Genomic DNA, 6,000 nt, shown 5'->3' with positions numbered 1-6,000 from the left:
AACAGTACAAAGCAATGTAAAAGAGCTCATCAGCAGTTTTTAACATATTATTATTTATGAAAATGATCATAGTTTGAATAGTTGGGGATAAATCAAATATAATAGTAAAATCAATTTTATCTGTTTCTTTTTACTTTTTTTTTTAACATTTTTATTAGAAAATTTAACATTGCCTTTAGACTTATATTATATTTCTATTGGACAGCACTGCTCTGGGCTTAGTCATTCAGCCATGTCCAACAATTTGCAACCCCATGGACTGCAGTCCACCTGGCTCCTCTGTCCATGGGGATTCTTTAGGCAAGAATACTGGAGTGGGTTGCCATTCCCTTCTCCAGAGAATCTTCCCAACCCAGGGATAGAACCCAAGTCTCCCACATTGCAGGCAGATTCTTGACTGTCTGAGTGACCAGGTAAGCCCATATAAAGGCATAGACATGGAATTTTATATATACTTTAATGGAGTGGATTTTTGTGCCCTTTGTAATTGGACTCAGAAAGATCAACTTCTAGTTCAAGGTGGAATTAGAGTATTTTCTGTACATATTTCACTGAATCAAACAAATTTTTAAAATTTGAAGAAAGGTGAAGATTATCTATTCATCCTCTTATCTAATAAAGACATATAATCTAATAAAGGCAGTACCAACAATATTCACTCCACCTTTGTTGAAACAAACCCACTAAAATCTTAAAAGTTAACTCATTTTATTTTATATCTTCAAATGATAATTTTTGGAAATGTCTTATTTATAATAAAATATTTAGCTTTTAATTATTGTTCCTTCAAACTCAGGAAAAACTAACAATTGATTGATTTCCTTTTTCATATAACTTTCCTTTAATAAAGTTATTTTACTTCCCTGTCTAAATCTTGTGTGAGTGCTGTTGTAATGTCCACTACAAGCAGCCACCTATTTTGTTATCAAGCATGATGCTTTCTCCCTGGACAAAGTTTAAATGGGTATTTTGATTGTATTCCCTTGTACACATTTTGCAAAACTCTCATTATTTGGAAAATTCCATTGCTGTTTATCATTATCTTTTTTTTTCTCATTAGTAAATAGGATTCTTCCTAAACTTGAGATGTTTTATGGGTTTTTTTCCTAACTGGTTTAACCAGTAATCATTGCTGTATTTTGCATCTGAGCTGTATTAGTGATTTTCTCTACCCAGACTTATGGTCTTCATCATGATCATATGATTCTTCTCTATTTTCCAGTGATAGTCCCCCAGATGTTCTTATACACTCTTTCAATATCTTGATATAGCATTATTCTTCTCTTTTTTTCCCTTAGTATATAAACTTGTTCTTTCTTTCCTTCTTTCTTTTTACTTTCTTGCTATTAATGTTAGTGTTCTTTAAAAACTTGCCAATATTTCATAATCATAATTGAAAATGATAAAATTCAACCAAGAAAATGAAATAAAGAAAATATTCCTACTGTATGGGTATAACCATTTTTTAATATTTTAGGTAGTAAATATATGCAGTAAAATTTTATCTATAGATACAACTTTCATGTACATTTTAATACATTTCAGATGAGACTTTTACCACCTGTATAACTTTGTATCCAGTTTCATTTACTCATCAAAGTAGCAAAACATTGTAAAAACTGATAAATGTGTACCTACACTGTTATTTACCTACACTGTTTGTGTTCAGTTCAGTTCAGTGGCTCAGTCCTGTCTAACTCTTTGTGACCCCATGGACTGCAGCGCGTCAGGCTTCCCTGTCCATTGCCAACACCCAGAGCTTGCTCAAACTCATATCCATCGAGTCAGTGATGCCATCCAACCTTCTCATCCTCTGCCATCCCTTTCCCCTCTTGCTTTCAGTCTTTCCCCACATCAGGATCTTTTCCAGTGAGTCAGTTCTTCAAATCAGGTGGCCAAAGTATTGGAGTTCCAGCTTCAGTATCAGTCCTCCATTGAATATTCAGGATTGATTTCCTTTAGGATTGACTGGCTGGATCTCCTTGCAGTCCAAGGGACTCTCAAAAGTTTTCTCCAACACCACAGCTCAAAAACATCAATTTTTCAGTGCTCAGCTTTCTTTATAGTCCAACTTTCACATCCATACATGATTACTGGAAAAACCTTACCTTTCACTATGTGAACTTTTGTTGTCAAAGTAATGTCTCTGCTTTTTTAATATGCTATCTAGGCTTGTCATAGCTTTTCTTCCATGGAGCAAACATCTTTTAATTTCATGGCTGCAGTCACCATCTGCAGTGATTTTGGAGCCCCCAAAAATAAAGTCTCTCACTGTTTCCATTGTTTCCCCATCTACTTGCCATGAATTGATGGAACCAGATGCTATATTCTTAGTTTTTTGAATGTTGAGTTTTAAGTCAACTTTTTCACTCTCCTGTTTCACTTTCATCAAGAGACTCTTCAGTTCCTCTTCACTTTCTGCCACAAGGGTGGTGTCACCTGCATATCTAAGGTTATAGATATTTCTCCTGGCAATCTTTATTCCAGCTTATGCTTCATCCAGCCCAACATTTCACATGATGTACTCTGCATTTAAGTTAAATAAGCAGGGTGACAATATATGTCATTGACACATTCCTTTCACAATTTTGAGCCAGTCTGTCATTCCATGTCCAGTTCTAACTGTTGCTTCTTGACCTGCATACAGATTTCTCAGGAGGCAGGTAAGGTGGTCTGGTATTCCCATCTCTTGAAGAATTTTCCACAGTTTGTTGTGATCCACACAGTCAAAGTCTTTAGAGTAGTCAATGAAGCAGACATAGATATTTTTCTGGAATTCTCTTGATTTTTCTATGATTCAACAGATGTTGGCAATTTGACAATTTCCTTGTCTTTTTAAATCCAACTTGAACATTTGGAAATTCTCGGTTCATGTACTGTTGAAACCTATCTTGGAAAATTTTCAACATTACTTTGCTAGCATGTGAGATGAGTACAATTGTGCAGTAGTTTGAACAATCATTTAATCTACTGTTCAAATTTATGTCACATTTTTTAATTTATATGTAACACTATGACAAACATTAATTTTAACATGTTTTGTGTACTTTAAAACACTTTCTTTAAGTTGAACCTGCAAACATAAAATTGGAGAGTAAGAGATTTTAGAATTCTTCGGTCCTTTGATATTTACTGTCAAAATGCTCTCCAAAAAGTTTATACCAGTTTCTGATCCAACCTGTTGTGTGTTGAGCTACTAAGAGAATATGATAGCATACTTTAAATCTTCTTTTATATTTATTTTAATTGTTAATTTATTTCTGTTTATTGAAATACAGTTGACTTACAATACTATATCCTTTTCAAGTCTAAAATATAGTGATTCAATATTTTTATAAATTACATGCCATACAAAGTTATTTTAAAATATTGACTATATATCTTGTGCTGAGCATTATATAGTCCTTGTGGCATTTATATATATTTGCTATATTGTTTTTAGTTTTAGATTCCACATACAACTGAAGACACAAAGTGTTTGCCTTTCTATATCTGGCTTATTTCACTAAGTGTAACATCCTCCAAGTTCACTTATGTTGTCCCAATGCAAGATTTCATTCTTCATTGTTTTATGGCTGAGTAATATTCCGTTGAATACATATACCACATCTTCTTTATTCATTTATTTATTGATGAACACTTAGTTTGCTTCAGTATCTTGACGACTGTGAATAATCCTGCTATGAACTTTGGGGTGCGTGTATCTTTTCAAATTAGTATTTTCATTTTCTTCAGATAAATATCCATGAATGGAATCCTTGTATTATATGCTTGTTCTCTTTCAATTTTCTGGGTAAATTTCATACTGTTTTCCAAAGCACCACTATAAATTTAAATTCCCAACCACCGTAAAATTCCTTTTCATCACATCCTCAGCAACACTTGTTATCTCCGTTCTTTTTGGTGATGGCCATTTTGACTTGTGTGAGGTGATATCTCATTGTGGCTTTGATTTGCATTTCCCTACCATTGGACACAACTGAGCAACTGAACTGAACTGAATGATTTTTTATGTCAAACATCTTTTCATGTGCCAAGTGGTCATCTCTATGTCTTTTCTGGAAAAAGAAAAGTTCATTTTTAATTGAGTTACTTGTTTTTTAATATATTGAGTGCATAAATTCTTTATATTTTGGATATTAACCCCTTATGAAACATATTGTTTGCAATATACTCTCTCATTCAGTAAGTTATCTTTTCATTTTGTTGTTTTCTTCACTCTGCAAAAGCATTTCAGCTTGATTAGATTCCATGGTTTATTTTCACTTTTGTCTTAGGAAACTTGTCAGAAAAACGTGTTTTCCACTAGGAGTTTTATGTTTCAGGTGTTACATTTAAGTCTTTAACCCATTTTGAGCTTGTGTTTGTACTAATATATGGTATATGGTATGACTTCCCTAGTGACTCAGACGGTAAAGCGACTGCCTACAATGCAGGAGACCAGGGTTCAATTCCTTGGTCGGGAAGATCTCCTGGAGAAGGAAATGGCATCCCACTCCAGTACTCTTGCCTGGAAAATCCCATGGATGGAGGAGCCTGGTAGACTACAGTCCATGGGGTTGCAAAGAATTGGACACGACTGAGTGACTTCACTTTCTTTCTTTCTATGGTTTAAAAAAATGTTCTAGTTTCATTCTTTATATGTAGCCATCCCAATAACACTTATTTCTCAAGTGAAGAATCTAACTTTCCACCTAAGAGAAAATAAAAAAAAAAAGACAAAGTCCAAAATTAGCAGAAATAATAAATAATAATTATTAGAGTAGAAATAAATGAAATAGAGATAGAAACAATGGACAAAATGATCAAAGAGAAGGTTTTTAAAAAATAAACAAAATTGATAAACTATTTATCAAATTCATCATGAAGAAAAGAGAGGGAACAAATAAATGCAATTAGACATGAAAAAGAAATTACAGCTGATATGATAAAATATAATCCTAAGACAATACTGCTAGAAGTTACACATCAACGAGTTGGACAACATAGACAAAATGATTAAGTTCCAAGAAACAAGTGATCTTCTGAGACTGAATCAAGAAGAAATAGAAAAACTGAACCAGTAGACTGCTAGTAATAAAATGGAAGAAGTTATCAAAAATCTCCCAAACAACTGAAGTCCAGGATTAGAGAGATCCTCAGGGGAATTCTAGCAAACATTTAAAGAAGAGTAATACTAACTTTCTCAAACTAATCCAAAAAGTTGTAGGGGAAGCAATGCTGCCAAGCTCTTTCTACAAGGCCAGTATTAGCCTGATATGAAAACCTTGCAAAGATTAGCTATTATCACTGATAAACATAGATGCAAAAATTCTCAACACAACACTAGCAAAGCAAATTCAACAGTACATTAAAAGAATACAGCTTGGGGGAGGAGCCAAGATGGCGGAGGAGTAGGACGGGGAGACCACTTTCTCTCCTACAAATTCATCAAAAGAATAACTGAATGCAGAGCAAACCTCACAAAACAACTTCTGATCGCTAGCTGAGGTCATCAGGCGCCCAGAAAAGCAGACCATTGTCTTCGAAAGGAGGTAGGACAAAATATAAAAGATAAAACGTGAGACAAAAGAGCTAAGGACGGAGACCCGTCCCGGGAAGGGAGTCTTAGGCGGCCTTGCTTGGGCTAGGGTCCGGGCCTGAGTGCCCTGAGGACAATCAGAGGGAGCTTCTGTGAGGTGCCAACTTGAACTGTGGGAGACCAAAAGAGAGAAAATTAACTGGCCGGAACACACTGCCGGCCGTTCGCAGAACAAAGGGACGGAGAAAGTCCCAAGAAGAGGTCGCAGGCTGCGGACCCGCCCAGCCCCGCCGGAGGCAGGAGGCAGGGGGGAGGGGAAGGTCGCGGCGAGACACAGGGCGCAGGCACCCGACCGGCGCGGGCGGGGACTGGGGCTGGGGACGCAGAGGGCGGAAGGCGCGTGCTCCCGACTGGCGTCAGCGGAAACTGAGACTGGGTCCGCGGAAGGGAGTGAGTGCGCCACACCTGGGGATAGTGCG

The sequence above is a fragment of the Cervus elaphus genome, chromosome 11 (assembly GCF_910594005.1).
Source record: "Cervus elaphus chromosome 11, mCerEla1.1, whole genome shotgun sequence".
Taxonomy (NCBI): domain Eukaryota; kingdom Metazoa; phylum Chordata; class Mammalia; order Artiodactyla; family Cervidae; genus Cervus; species Cervus elaphus.
This window is presented reverse-complemented; position numbering follows the sequence as displayed.